A 13,760-nucleotide genomic window follows, 5' to 3' on the forward strand; every position below is an offset into this window, starting at 1 on the left:
AACCACAGTAAACTTTCTGGGTGGATGTCTTTTTAATTTTTGGCAGGGTTGACAGGGCGGAGTTGATTTGTAACTGAGGCCAGATTTTTTTTTTTTTTTTTTTTTTTTAGTAATTGAGTTATAGTAGCTCTCAGGCCACAGAACAAAAGGATGTTCAAAGACCGACTTCTAGAACTCTGTCTACTCCCCCTTCCCTATCCCTGCTCTTATAAAACCCCATTGACGTGATCTTAAATTCTAATAATGCCTCCTAGTCACCAAGTGTAACTTCCTGGCACAGCTCTCTTGCCTCACAAGGCAGCCATAGATAAAGAGCCAGGGGTGTGTTGGCAGGAAAAGCAGACACAGTGACCTTCTTGCCGCATGGAATCATTATGTCTGGATGCATTCTATGAGTCTATTTTCAGGTTCTGCATAACTTCAACTCCTAGGACCAAACGCTCCCTCCCTATGCTCGATGGCATGGGAAGGAGGCAGAGGAGAGATGCACAGAGGGAGAAGATGAGACCCAGGCAGTCAGTAATTAAGCTAACTCTAGTGAAGGGACATCACTCAGGCACACAATGTCCCCAAGTTCGTTCACTTATAACCCAGATTAAGTTCTCATCAAAGGAAGCAATTCTAAATATATGACCTAAACCTGTAATAAAATGCCCTTACAACAATTCACGAAGTAGAGTTCCCTTTAAACTTATTTTATATCTGTAATTTCACTTCTGGGTGATATACTTCATCATTTAATTTCCCTTCTCAAAGGCAAAAGGGATCATCAGCGGTCTGATCAGTTCATTTCATTCACAGTGGGTGCTGGGCACGGAGTTGAGCATAAAGGGAAGGAAGGCTCCTCTATGTTGCCTTCTCCTGCAAGCAAGCCCTGAACCCAACTTGGGACCTGATGGATATGATGCTCCAGTCCAGCACTCACTGAATGCACCACCATATTCACAGACCACCATGCATCAGAATAATCTTGAGGTACCAAGCCTGGCATGCCCATGATGAGTTCGCACACTTTGAAGAGATCATGTCTTTTTTTTTTTTTTTTAAATATTTATTTATTTATTTTGAGGGAGACAGCACAAGCAGGGGAGGGGCAGAAAGACAGGGAGGGAGAGAGACAGAGAGAGACAGAGAGAGAGACAGAGAGAGAGAATCTAAAGCAGGCTCCAGGCATGCTCAGCATGGAGCCTGAGGTGGGGCTTGATCCCACGACCACGAGATCATGACCTGAGCCAAAATCAAGAGTCAGACACTTAATCCACTGAACCACCCACGGGTGCCCCTACAAGATCATATCTTGAATTGAAAATTGGATAGAAGGGATTATGCAGAGCATGGGCACCTGAGATCACGGTGGGAAGGGCTAAGTTGGTTCTGACCCCACAAGAGTGGATCTAGTCATCTCCCCAGGTGGAGGAGGAGGAGGCTGTCCCCAGTCTCAGTCAAAAGGAAGCACAGAGGCCTAGACCAGGCCCGGGGCAGGAGTGGGCCTGTGTAGGCTGCATGCACCACTTGGCATACATATGTTGCACTGGGGGCAGTGACAAATGGCCCACTGCATTTCCCTGTCTCCTTTAGGGCCACCTGGGAAAACAGCAGGCTGTTGCTGTGGACGCTGGAAAGAGCTGAGCTGTCAGTTTGCAGTCTAACTGGGCTTCCACTGGTCTTTCTGCAAAATTTCAAGCACCAATTCGACTGCTTTCTTATCAACACTGCTGCTCTTGTGGGAACATGTCTTCCTGGTTCAGCCAAGAATTCTGCTGTCTGGGATTGTTCAGGACAAAACCACAGTGCCCGTGGGGGGTGGTGTGTCTGTGTAAACCTGAACATCAGATTGCACTGGTAGGGCAGGTCCTTTGTTGGCCAGGCTTGACACCTTGTATTCTTTCTTTCTCAGGCTGTGAATAGAACATGATTTGGCATCGGCCAAATCCATCTGCACAGAGTGAAAAGGAAGGCGCTAGGTGCAGGAGAGGGAGCCGGCAAAAGAGGAGGGAGTGGCTAAATGAATGAAAGCCTGATGAGACCATTGTGAAGATTAAAAAGGCCTGTTTGTTAAACTGTGACCCCTTTAAAGGACAGTACAGGTTTTACCAAAGCAAGAACCCAGCCGGGCTACGGCTAATTGCTGCCATGTTTCTGAACGGTCTGCCTTTGGTAAGTGATTTCCATGGGAACATGGCTGGCACCACGAGGATGCAGCCGGAGGACATGGGGGAGGGGAAGGCAGGGGCCCTCTGTTCACCTCCTCAGCCCCCCTGGCCCCAGCAGTCCCTGAAACCTCCCTGAGGATCACAGAGTTATGGGAGGAAGCTCTGTTCTCAGAGGCAGGGCACCCACGCCTGCACCTTGGCTCATTGCTCACCTGGCTAAATCACATAGCCTCTCAGCCTTTGTGGAGATCTCTTGCGTATTTGGAATAAAGGCACTAATATTCCTGAGCCACTTGATCGGGTTGTTTGTGAGGCCTAAAATAATACCTGTGAACACGCTCCGTAAACTGGGATGAGCCTCGTGCAGGGGACTATTGCCACGTTAACCTTAATTTCTGCTCTTTTTTCTAGGCTGAGTTGCATCTTGTTTCTCTCTTTGAAAACTCCCTTCCCCCGTGGCTGGTCAGTTTCCACCATCCTGTACCTCTGGATCATGCTTGAGCTCTGACATTGTACTGCTCCGTCTCTCTTGGTGGGGGAGCACGAAGGGACCCTCTTCCCTGAACATCTATTTCTCTTCCTCAGCCCTGTCTCCTTCAGATCCCTGCACACAGGTTGTCACCTGTCCATGATGAATGTTTAGTGAAGGTACGTATTATGTTTGAGAGATTTGGGTTTATTTGTTACAGCAGCTGCCATTATCTTAGCTTATCTAGTATGTGATAAATATACTAGGAAATAAAATGCAAGCCACGCCCCCAAGTGCCTGCTTCTATCAGAACTGTATTTTCAGCGGCAACTCAACTTGAATCTTTTAGTTGTAGGACAACAAGATGTCTGGGGGAGGAATCTGTTATGTTGGCACCTCTGTTTGGGTGTACAAGTTATCATGGGGTTTAAAGGTGAAAATAAGAGCATAAGAGTATGTGTGTTAGCTGGCACTAACCTGGTCAGGAAGGCTGCCTGGGCAGTGGACTAAGCAGGCCCAAGCCTGGAGAGGCAATCTGTGGCAAGAATGGACCTCCAAATTCGATGCTAGTAATTCCTGAGATTTTTAAGAAGCACGCTCCTCAGGTCTCAATATGTTCTAGAAGGGTGCCCTGTCACTCTCACAACCAGAGTCGGTCCACAAAGCAAATCCAAGAAGCGAATGTATTCATTCTTTTGTCCGCTCAAAGAAATATTTTCTGAGACATGACTAGGTACTCCTTCGAAGTTGCTGATGGTGTAGTGTCCAGACCTTTCAAGCCAGGCTTTGCATTTCTTGAGGAATGTTTCCCAGACCCTCTTCGGGGCTGCAGAGCCATGAGGGCAAGGCATCTTTCCACTAGCAATCATGCCTTTGCTTACTCGGGGGAAACTGCCCTACATTTGTGGGGGGCTGGAGGATGGAAATGCACAACTGAGGAATGGCTCGATGGCTTTCTGCTCCCACAGAACTGCACATCATTCACCCTGGTCCAGGATTCAGAAGGTGGACCTCCGTTTTACATGATACTTGCCTCAGGAGTATCTCTAAAACGTCCCTTCGCCTTCCTAGAGGGGCTGCATACTCAGGGGGGCAAGGCCTCCAATGATGAGAACAATGAGCGGGCAGGACAAGTCAGTTGGTGATTGAAACGAAAAAAAAAAAAAAGGCAATAAAGGCTGTTCAGGAACTTCCCCCTCTGACGGAGACTTTTAGACTCTGAATTCTAAGAACAGTCTCTGAGAATAAGAATGCTCTTTGATAGAACATTTCCCTGGCTTTTGAGGCATGTTATAACCAGGCAGTGCCCTGCATGCCTGATGAACTGACTTGGGAGTATGTGGAATGTTCAGACAAAATGAAGGCAGGCGGGAAATCACACACTGACCTTCCTTTCCAATGAAAATGGAGCAAATGACTAATTTCAAAACCATTAACATGTAAAAGCGGCATATTTCTTCTGAGGACAGGGCACAAAGGCTCTCTAAGGAGATTGCTGGGACATGATTACCAGCAACATTCAAGTTTTCAAAAACACGCCAAGGAGGCTATTCACTAAGAGTGGGTAGCGGTAAAGTAGCTGCTTCATTAAACTGAAATAGCCTCGGCAGAGCTGTGCTTACAGACCCACGCTACCAAATTATACGTTTCTTTTCTAGATGCTTCACTGACCTCATTATGTGGAGCGGAGGGTTTGTCATTCCAAATAAAGTGACCGTCCAAGTCTTTACAAACATGTCCGTCAGGCGCCTCATGAGACTGCGCACTGCCACACTGCCTGGCCCAGTGGGTTAAAAACCAAAAAAGCAAAAAACAAAAACAACAACAAAAAAAACTTGCCTTTTTGTTTTCTCATTATGCTCCGCTTACGTGCGCACTGTCACACTTGCATAGCAGAGTAAGCAGGCGAAATGCCGGTTTCCGAGCATTAAGGAGGTTTTGATGTGGGGGTAAAGACACTTTCTTGAGGAAAGCGTAAACACCGGTGATGAATCAGGCGGGGGGAAAAAAATCCAGACTAGCATGAAGGCAAGTTGGATCCAGAGAGTTCCAATCACACAGTGTCTTTTTGAAAGTGACACACGGAGTTATTTATCCCTTCCCTGTTATTAGTTTTGATTCTCCATCCATGTTGTTATTTTATTTTATTTTTTTCATGTTATTATTTTTGACTTTCAGCCACAAGAAGCACCAGAAGTATTGGGCTAATTTTTTTTTTTTTCATTTAAAATTACTAATTTTCTCTTCAGGCAGGTAAAATCCTCTCGTTCTGCTGAAGGCAAATCAAGTAACAATTATAGTGTTTATACATATTTTTTCCCCCTCAAGAAGTACTCATAAAATTAATTCAGATTTTGGAGGCTATCCATTTTTTCATTTAATTTTAATTATAGAGATGAAAATGGCAATTAAAAATCCCACAACTGCCTTGTGTGTTCAAAGACACAGCGGCAGCTGAGTCACACTTGCAAGTGACAACAGGACCCGGGACACAGACCCCTGCTTCCCAAGGCGGGGGGTGGGCGTGGGGCAGGGCTCTCTGATGAGTTCTGGGGACCGGGGAGCAATCAGGACACATCAGAAATGTTTAAGTGACAAGTTGAAAAACCACAGAGGGGAGCAGGCAAAAGAGAGTAAGACATTCTGGGACATCGCAGGGAGATGAAAAAGAAAAGCGTATTCTTCAAATGACATTCGGCATGCCTAGCACCCAACAGCTGCCTGTCTAGCCTAAGGAAAAGTGTGGAGGGTACAACATGCTAACCAGGATATCTGGTGATACAGGGGGTAAATGTTTCAGCTCCAAAGGAGGGCAGAATAAACCCTAAGAACCAGAAGTCCCCGGTCTGTCGCTTCACTCGTATTCATTTTCTACCAGCATCCAGGTGAATGCCCACCATAAAGGAAGTTGTACCTCACTCACCTTTTCTGTGCAAACAGCCCTGTGCCCGGTGTGTAGGTGTGCCTAACCTCAGCCTCCCACCCCCGAGAATAAAGCCAGCTGTTAGCGTATTTTCAGCCCGGGTGCCTTGGGGCTTTCCCTGTCTGCATTTCACCAAGACCATGGGGAGGCTGCACTCTTGCCCTCTCCCAGGGTCTTGTCCAAGCTCTACGTTCTGCCAGGTTCTAGGGGCCCAGGCCTCACTTCAGGCCCTTGAGGTCCCAAGAGACTTGGCTCCATTACCCTTGGCTTCAGCGCAAGGTTGACTTAAGTGACTCAGCGTGGTGAGGAGTATTAAGGCAAGCACAGAGTAAAGATGAAAACTCTTTGGATCTCACTTTTCAGCCCTGTCTTTGGCATTATAGAGGGACTCCCTATCGTGTGCTTCATAACATTAAAAGCCTACCAAATTCCACATGTGCTCATTATCTCACATGTGCTCTAGAGACGTGCCGGAGCCTCTGGGTGTCTTTGCGTTGCTTTTGTACATATTTGGCTTTGGGGTCAGGAGCACTCTGGGATGGTGGGGGGAAGGGGACAGAGCCCTGGCTTATAACTGCCACCCAGCGCTTATGAATGGACGAGACTTACCCGGCGCTAAGCCTCATTTTCCTCCCTGACACTGAGGACCTGGGATAGGTGTGTGCCTGGCATGTGGAAGGCACTTGGTAACAGACAGTGCTTAAGACTGTAGTGCAGCGGGGTCAGCTTACAACAGCTGGGGGCCAGGGAGGGTGTGAGGGGTTCCTTCCAGATCCCTTACCTGGCTCATCCCCTCTACAAGCCCTCCTTGCTACCCTCGCATCTGCCCAAGCAAACATCTCACGGAAGCACAACCGCTGACATATGCTTTGACAGTCTTGTGTAAATATAGCTAAAAAGCACAAAAACATCCCCCTGGAATGACTCTTCTTGGCCCTTCGACTCTGTTCCCTGCCTCTCCGCGACACACACTCACACACATACGCATACATGCAGAGACAAGCCACAGCTTCTTTTTTGGTGCTTCCTGAAAATAAACGGGTCTAGTCTTTTAAATCAAGGTGCAAACAAGCACACGAAAACGCACCACATAGCCAACGACTGAGTTATCCGTGATCACTTGATCACTTAATCTCTTCACAGGGTCTTCTGGATTCTTGTTCTTCACCCCCTACTGGCGGGGAATGAGGCCTCTTTCTTCCTTCCTACCTACCTCGATGCAAAGCATTCAATGAACTCCTTCAAAGGAATCTGAGGAGTCACTTTGTCCTCGTGGGAGCACATGCCCCCTTCTGGCCTTTGCTCCTTTCGCTGCCTGGTCCAGCTTACCCTGCGTCTTGACATCAATCCCTGCATCTGACACAGCCCCCATCCGCTGGAGTATCGGCTTCATCTGGGCTTTTTCGGTGTGAGGCCCAGCCAGCGCTGTCCCCAAGCCTCCCGTGCAGGTGAGTATGTTATTTTTTCTTTTTAAGTTTATTTTTAAAATTTACTTTGAGAAAGAGAGACAGAAAGAGAGACAGGCAGAGAGGAGGAGAGACAGAATTCCAAGCTGGCTCTGTGCTGTCAGCGCAGAGCCCGATGTGGGGCTAGAGCTCACAAACTATGAGATCATGACCTGAGCTGAGCTGAAGAGTCAGCTGACTCAACCGACGCTCAACCGACTGAGCCACTTAGGTGCCCCAGCCGCTGAGTATTTTTAAAGCCTGTTAGAAATATTGCAGCACATCACGTACATGGAGGACTGTTTTCACCAGAACATCCCGTTAGGCCCCGTGGCCGCTTAGAAAGAAGGTCCTGAATCAAATTTCTGGTCTGTTCATTTCTTTGTATATCCAGCCCCGCCAAAAAGAAGGGGTGAGTTTCCTTAACCTGATCCAGCTTGTTTGACAGAAACAAAACAACTTTATACTGACACTGAATTAAATTCTCATCCAAGATAAAACAGTCAAATATTATACAGAGGTCTATCTTTACTTTTAAATTTTCATCTGATGGGTTTTCCTTCAGAACATACAAAAAAAAATTACACTATTAATAGCAATAGTGTGAATATATTTTTCTATTTTCATAGCACTATTCATTTGCCATTCTCTAAGTGCTTAATAAATACAGTGGGTCTTTACTGCCTTCCAGGGTGAAAATAACAGTTATGCCCCCACGGAGCTCATTCATTTGCTTTATGGGCTAAAAAATCTCTAGTGTGTCACAAATTAACAAAATGTTCCTGAGGACTGTGTTTTATTCTTGAATCTCCAATTTCACTAATAAATGTGAAAAACACATGTAGCCAGATAAGCCCCTGGAGACCAACCACTGCGGATGCTGAAGAAAGCAAGTTATTCCAGCTAAGATCAGCATTCACTTTTCCACCAGAGACTATTTGTTACCCAAATTCCCCTCCAATTGCTTGATGTAAGGCAATGGAATTGGTTTGCAGTGACTACCCCCAAAAGCTAACAAAACAAGTTTTTCTTTTAAAAAAGGATACCTTCAAAAAAATAATCCTTTTTTTTTTTTTTTTTTTTTTATCATCAGATAATGACCTTTTTCTAGTCATGGCCCCAGTGGATCCACACACTCCCACCTCTGAGAGAGATCTGTTATTCTTCTCCTTAATATTTTCAGCATGAAAAATTTTAAGCAGAGAGAATACTAAGTAAACTGACGTAGATATACTCCCATCATGCCAATTTAACAACGAATCAAAATTTTGCCACACTTGTTTCTCCTTCCCTCCTTTTCTTCTTTCCTATGAAGATTATTTTAATGTTTATTTATTTTGAAAGAGCGTGTGTGCATGCGTGTGCACGACTGGGGGGAGGGGCAGAGAGAGAGAGAGGGAGAGAGAATCCCAAGCAGGTTCCGTGCTGATATTGGGGTTCGATCCCACCAACTGTGAGATCATGACCTGAGCTGAAATCAAGAGTAGGATGCTCAACCGACTGAGCCACCCAGGCACCCCACTATGCAACATTTAGAGGTCTATTTATGTACCTCTTACTTGCCACCTCCTTTTCTTCTCCCTGCCACTATCTTGCTGAAGAAAGCCACATTCAAAATTGGCTTTCTTGTGGTATCATTTAATTTGTTCCTCTATCCCCTATGTGTTCTGTAAACGTGTAAGTGGTCTTGATAGAGTTCAACTCTTAGGCAACAATAGCTCATAGGTGACACTGTATACTTCTCATTGTATCACATCAGGAGACACCTAATGGGTGTCCCATTTTTAATGGGTTCAAGTGATGGTGGATGATTCCCTCATCCTTCCCCATCAATATTCTAATGGTCTAATGATTGCACCCACGGATGACAGTCGCCTGAAGCAATTATTTGATTTGGGGGCCACAAAATTAAGCTTTCCAAGTGGAACTTCCCTTCACCTTTAGTAGCAAGAATTCTGGAAACAACTTTCCTTCATCAACCAGTGCAATCTGGTTATGCTGAAGTCTGATTTGCATAGAAAACGCATGATCGCTGTTTAATTCTTTCCTTTGTCAACTTTCAGAGTAAGGAATCTGTGCCTTAGTTACATGGTACAGTAACTGAGTTGTTTTGTTATCGTGTGTATTATTCTTGAAGGTCCACCTGTTTTTACTGAAATTAAGGAAAAAAACAAGTCAGACCACCTCACCATAACTAACCCTCCTTCTCATATTGAGAACTGGACTTGTGGTTTAAATGGACACAAAATAACTCAAGGGCCTGGTCTCTGCCACTGAGCGCTCTCAGTAAGAAGGCCAAGCACTGGTTCTCTCACCTGCTCTGGTGTCTGACTTTGTCTTTTTTTTTTAATGTTTATTTTTGAGAGAGAGAGAGACAGAGCACAAGCAGGGGAGGGCCAGAGAGAGAAGGAGACACAGAATCCTGAAACAGGCTCCAGGCTCTGAGCGGTCAGCACAGAGCCCGATGTGGGGCTTGAACCCACAAACCGTGAGATCATGACCTGAGCCGAAGGTGGATGCTTAACCAAGACTGAGCCCCCCAGGCGCCCCGGTGTCTGACTTTGTCTTGATGGTTGATGTAGTCTTTCCTTAAGCCGAACTTCCCTCATAGACCGAGGCCTTCTGCATTGACTAATCTCCTGGGAAAATGAAAACAAATCTAAAAGATCGCCTCTTTTGCTTACTGCAACACAGACCACTTGGTGTCACTTGCCCCCGTACACTTCCGCCATCATATTATTTACTGGATGCATCTGAAGGAAGCAGATTGGCAGAACCACATGGCTTCAGACTGACTAGCTGAGGTCACTGGGCCTGTATCAGTTGGACCTTGTCTGTGACTCATCAGGAAGCCATTCTCACCCAATGAAGCCTGCAGGTGCCATCTGGCTTGGCCACACCCTGCTCCGGGGTTGCGGTAATAACACAGTAACGTGCTGGGCAAGCTTCCACCGGGGGAAAAATACGCACTGTGGGTGAAATCTGCCCATGTAATGAGAAACAGCTCCCCTTTTCTCTTCTCACTAATAAGGGTGAAAACATTTAGGCCACTCATGGGTATTCCCCAAAGAGGCATTTATAAGTCTTCTTTAACAATGGCTGATGAGTGTCTCCGAGACTGACAGGAATCCAGGGTCTTTTTGGCTCTCTAAGAGCAGAGACATTTTCTGCCCATTACTGCCTTGTTTTACTGACAGGCACCTGTCAGTTAGACATTAAAACAGAGTGATAATGGGGAGATAATATGCTGGCTCTGTCCACACACTTCAAGAGGGAAGCACTCAAGAAAAATGTGTATTTTGGGAAACCTAGATGCTCATGTGCCCATCTGCATTTCTATTTAGTTTGAAATTGAGTGCAGAATAATAAAGCAGTGAGAAGAGGGATAACAGGGAGACCCGGAGCAGAAGAGCTTCCCAAGTGGCCCTGCAGACGCCAGTGTGGGTGTCCTGCTCTAAGCTGGGGGAATGGCTTAGGAAATGCATGCCAGAGAGGAGGAGCAGGACAGACGCTCCCCCCTCCCCTCCCCGCGCCCGGCAGGCTTCACTGGAACTCCCTGAGAGCTGCTGAACTAAGGAACTGGCAGAAAAATATCTTCCAGGACTTTGTAAATGGAGGACTTTCACACATTCTGCAAAAGTGCAAATACCCTCTTTTGAGAGAGAGGTGAAAAAGGAAGTGCACACTATAAATAAACTAATAAAAGCAATTCGATTCCTTCTGAGAATCTTTCTAGTAAATAGTTCTCTGTCAGAAAGTAATGTTGTTACTCAGATATTTGGACCTCCGGTAGTATCTTCGGGTCCTGACTTCTTGGCTAATGCGTATCTTCTAGTACACACACACACACACACACACACACACAGACAGGCCCCATATAATACCCTCTTTATTTTCTTCAATCCAATAAAACGTCAATGTATTCAGTTAATGATTATAATATAATGCCATCTTAATGCTAACTAGTCACCATAAAATCTTACCATCGTGGACTTTAGCCATGGAGCCCGGGGACTACTGAAGTGTAATCCCCACTGCAAAGTTGTCCTATGAGCACAACAGGAGGACAGCAGGTGCCATCACATCCAGTGGCAATGGTCAACTTGACTAGCATAGATGCCAGAAATCACTCGCCTCCCCGCTAAAAAGTGTTGGAATTTTCTTTCTAAAATACCAAGTGGGAGAAAGCTCTCTCTGCAAAGCTCTCTCTGCTGCAGTGATTCAGCATGTGAGATTTGGAGTTGAACACTGTTGGTTTGAATCCTGGCTCTTCCGTCTACCAGTTATGACTCCTCAAGCTGGGGATAAAACGGTGCCCATTTCATATTTGAGAATGAAATGAAACAATGTATCTAAAGTACACAGCAAACACTGCTGGCTGCAATGATTGGGCCAGGGCCACGGCAACCGCACAGGTCTCCAGGGTACACTGTCGCTTTCAGTATTTCTGTTCAAGCCAAGAGACATTTATTACAGTACTGACACTAATAGGGGAGGCAACAAACTGCTTTGACAGGCAGAGTGGGGAAGCAAAAGACAAAAACAAAAACAACTCACGAGCTTAGGAATCAGGCACACGGTTTTGAATACTGGCTCTTGCCACCAGTTACCAGGGCTCGGTTTTGGATAAGTTACTTGACTTCCCTGCACATCAATTTGCCCATCTGTGAAAAAGAGAAAGTGACTTCCTTACAGGGTGGTCGTGCCCTCGGCTGACAGGGTATGTAAAGTGCCTCGCCCATTGTGTGTCCACTCAGTGGTCTCTGTCATTATTATTAGAATACTACATGAAGCTCTGGGGAGGGACAGAGGTGGGCCTGATGCATCTTGTCACTGGGTGGTGTGACCCTGGGGATCCTGGGCTGGGGCAGATGGACCAGCACGTGCCAGGGGAACAGCGGGTTGAGACAGAACACACACACACACACACACACACACACACACACACACACAGAGGCATCCTAGGAATCTAAAAGAAATTACGTATTAGAAGGCGAGGTGTGTAGAGAGTATTACCTTAAAACATAGCATCAATCCAATACAGAATATAAAACTGTCTCCCTTTGTTTTTGCTGGCAGGCAAATCTGAGGCTCTGGGGAGCCAGATGGGCCACGATTACTCTTGGAACCTTCCCTTTATCTTCCATGGGTTGGCCCAAGAGCCAGGTACCATTGTGGCCCCAGATGAGGTAGCTACCCTGAAGCATTTAAGATGGACACAGAGGAATGAATGGTCCTGCTCTTTGCTGGGGAGGGCATGTCTTTGGACTTTCCTAACAACAGAGGAGACAATTAAACGGAGTCTGTCATTTCATTTCCATCCGTTGATGTCAACACTCCTAAAACCAGGCCCTCACTTATCTTGTTTACACAGTGCTCAGCACTGGGCCCACTTAGATGTTTACTAGGTACATGAGACAAATACATGTTCTTTCAGTAAAGGAGGGATATGCAGAAAGGGAAATGTCCGACTTTTTGGATATCGGGTTGTAAGGATCTGGACACTTGAAAGAGGTTGAATATACCGTATCATGCTTTTTATTAAGTTCTCCTTTCAAGGTGACATAAAATACGTGTCCTGTTTGCCAGGGGAGAAAATGCAACCAAAGCTAATCCATGATGACGGTGTGTATGTATGCAAATGAGGCATGCTGATTTCTCTAGCTTCGTCTATTCATAAACTGGACTGATTGCTTAGATTTACAACCGATGATCACTATGGTAAATTCAATAACAGAATTTTCTGCTCTAAATGTAGCATTCTCTTCAGTATCTTTTTACAGCCCTTAAGTGGTTTTTGATGTACACGAAACTAAAAGCTTGGAGAATTAAAAATTACACAAATAATGAAGATGGGTTCCTAGGTGAATTACCCATTACTGTGGAGGTTTTTGGATAGTTTCATTAAAAAGAGTAAAAAGGCCATCTAAAGATACTTGTGCATCTACAAATGATTGTAAAGTCATTGTCTTTATTTCTTTCCAACTCCCATAAGCCTCTTTTATTAGTTTCAAGGAATAAAACTCCAATCTGCTTCAGTAAACTGCATTATTTTTTAAACTACAAAACATACGTGGTTTCTTTACATGAGCAATCTTCTTTAATGGCAATGCAGCCATTGGGAAGACCACACTAAAACGTGTAGTTTATAGATCTTCCCTCTACCTTCTAGCTCTTCTCTACCTTCTTCTTCTTTTTAAAAACAATATTATTAAGATCTAATGCTTTAAAGTTTTTTAAATTTTGATTAAAAAAAATTAACTCCAGTTAACATACAGTGTTGTATTAATTTCAGGTGTACAATGTAGTGACTCAACAATTCTCTACATGACTCCATTCTCATCATGGTAAGTGTACCCTTAACCCCCTTCGCTTATTTCACCCATTCCCCCACCTCCCCCGCCCCTGCCACCTGCCCTCTGGTAACCATCAGTTCTCTAGTTAAGAGTCTGTTTTTTGGTTAGTCTCTTTTTTTTATTTATTTTTTTTAAGTTTATTTATTTAATTTTGAGAGAGAGGGAGAGAGAGAGAGGGAGACAGAGAATCCCAAGCAGGCTCCATGCAGAGCCTGATGTTGGGCCCGAGCCCATGAACCATGAGATCATGACCTGAGCCAAAATCAAGAGCCAGTTGCTTAACTGACTGGACCATCCAGGAGCCCCTTGTTTGTTTTGTTTCTTAAATTCCACATATGAGTGAAATCAGATGGTATTTGTCTTTCTCTGAGTGACTTATTTTGCTTAGCATTGTATTCTCTAGATCTGTCCATG

General features: G+C 45.2%; 1 protein-coding gene and 1 long non-coding RNA gene across 10 annotated transcripts in view; one reads left to right on the forward strand and one right to left on the reverse strand.

Moving 5' to 3' along the window:
* The window catches only part of LOC106970735 (uncharacterized), a 110,300-nt gene that overhangs the window by 63,354 nt on the left and 33,186 nt on the right, over window positions 1-13,760 (forward strand). For 5 of the 8 annotated variants that reach the window (XR_008297447.1, XR_001429547.3, XR_008297446.1 and 2 more), the window contains 3 exons: window positions 1,579-2,801; window positions 6,689-6,993; window positions 13,286-13,337. This is a non-coding gene — a long non-coding RNA (uncharacterized LOC106970735). The remainder of the gene's footprint in view (window positions 1-1,578; window positions 2,802-6,688; window positions 6,994-13,285; window positions 13,338-13,760) is intronic. The other 3 variants (XR_008297454.1, XR_001429548.3, XR_008297453.1) reach the window with 3 other exon arrangements.
* The window catches only part of MARCHF3 (membrane associated ring-CH-type finger 3), a 152,022-nt gene that overhangs the window by 43,707 nt on the left and 94,555 nt on the right, over window positions 1-13,760 (reverse strand). The window contains exon 2 of one of the 2 annotated variants that reach the window (XM_015067430.3): window positions 11,548-11,654. The exons of the other annotated variant lie outside the window; for it this stretch is intronic. The gene's annotated coding sequence lies outside the window, so the exon portion shown is untranslated. The remainder of the gene's footprint in view (window positions 1-11,547; window positions 11,655-13,760) is intronic. 2 annotated transcript variants of the gene reach the window in all.

Source organism: Acinonyx jubatus, chromosome A1 (assembly GCF_027475565.1).
Source record: "Acinonyx jubatus isolate Ajub_Pintada_27869175 chromosome A1, VMU_Ajub_asm_v1.0, whole genome shotgun sequence".
Lineage (NCBI taxonomy): Eukaryota > Metazoa > Chordata > Mammalia > Carnivora > Felidae > Acinonyx > Acinonyx jubatus.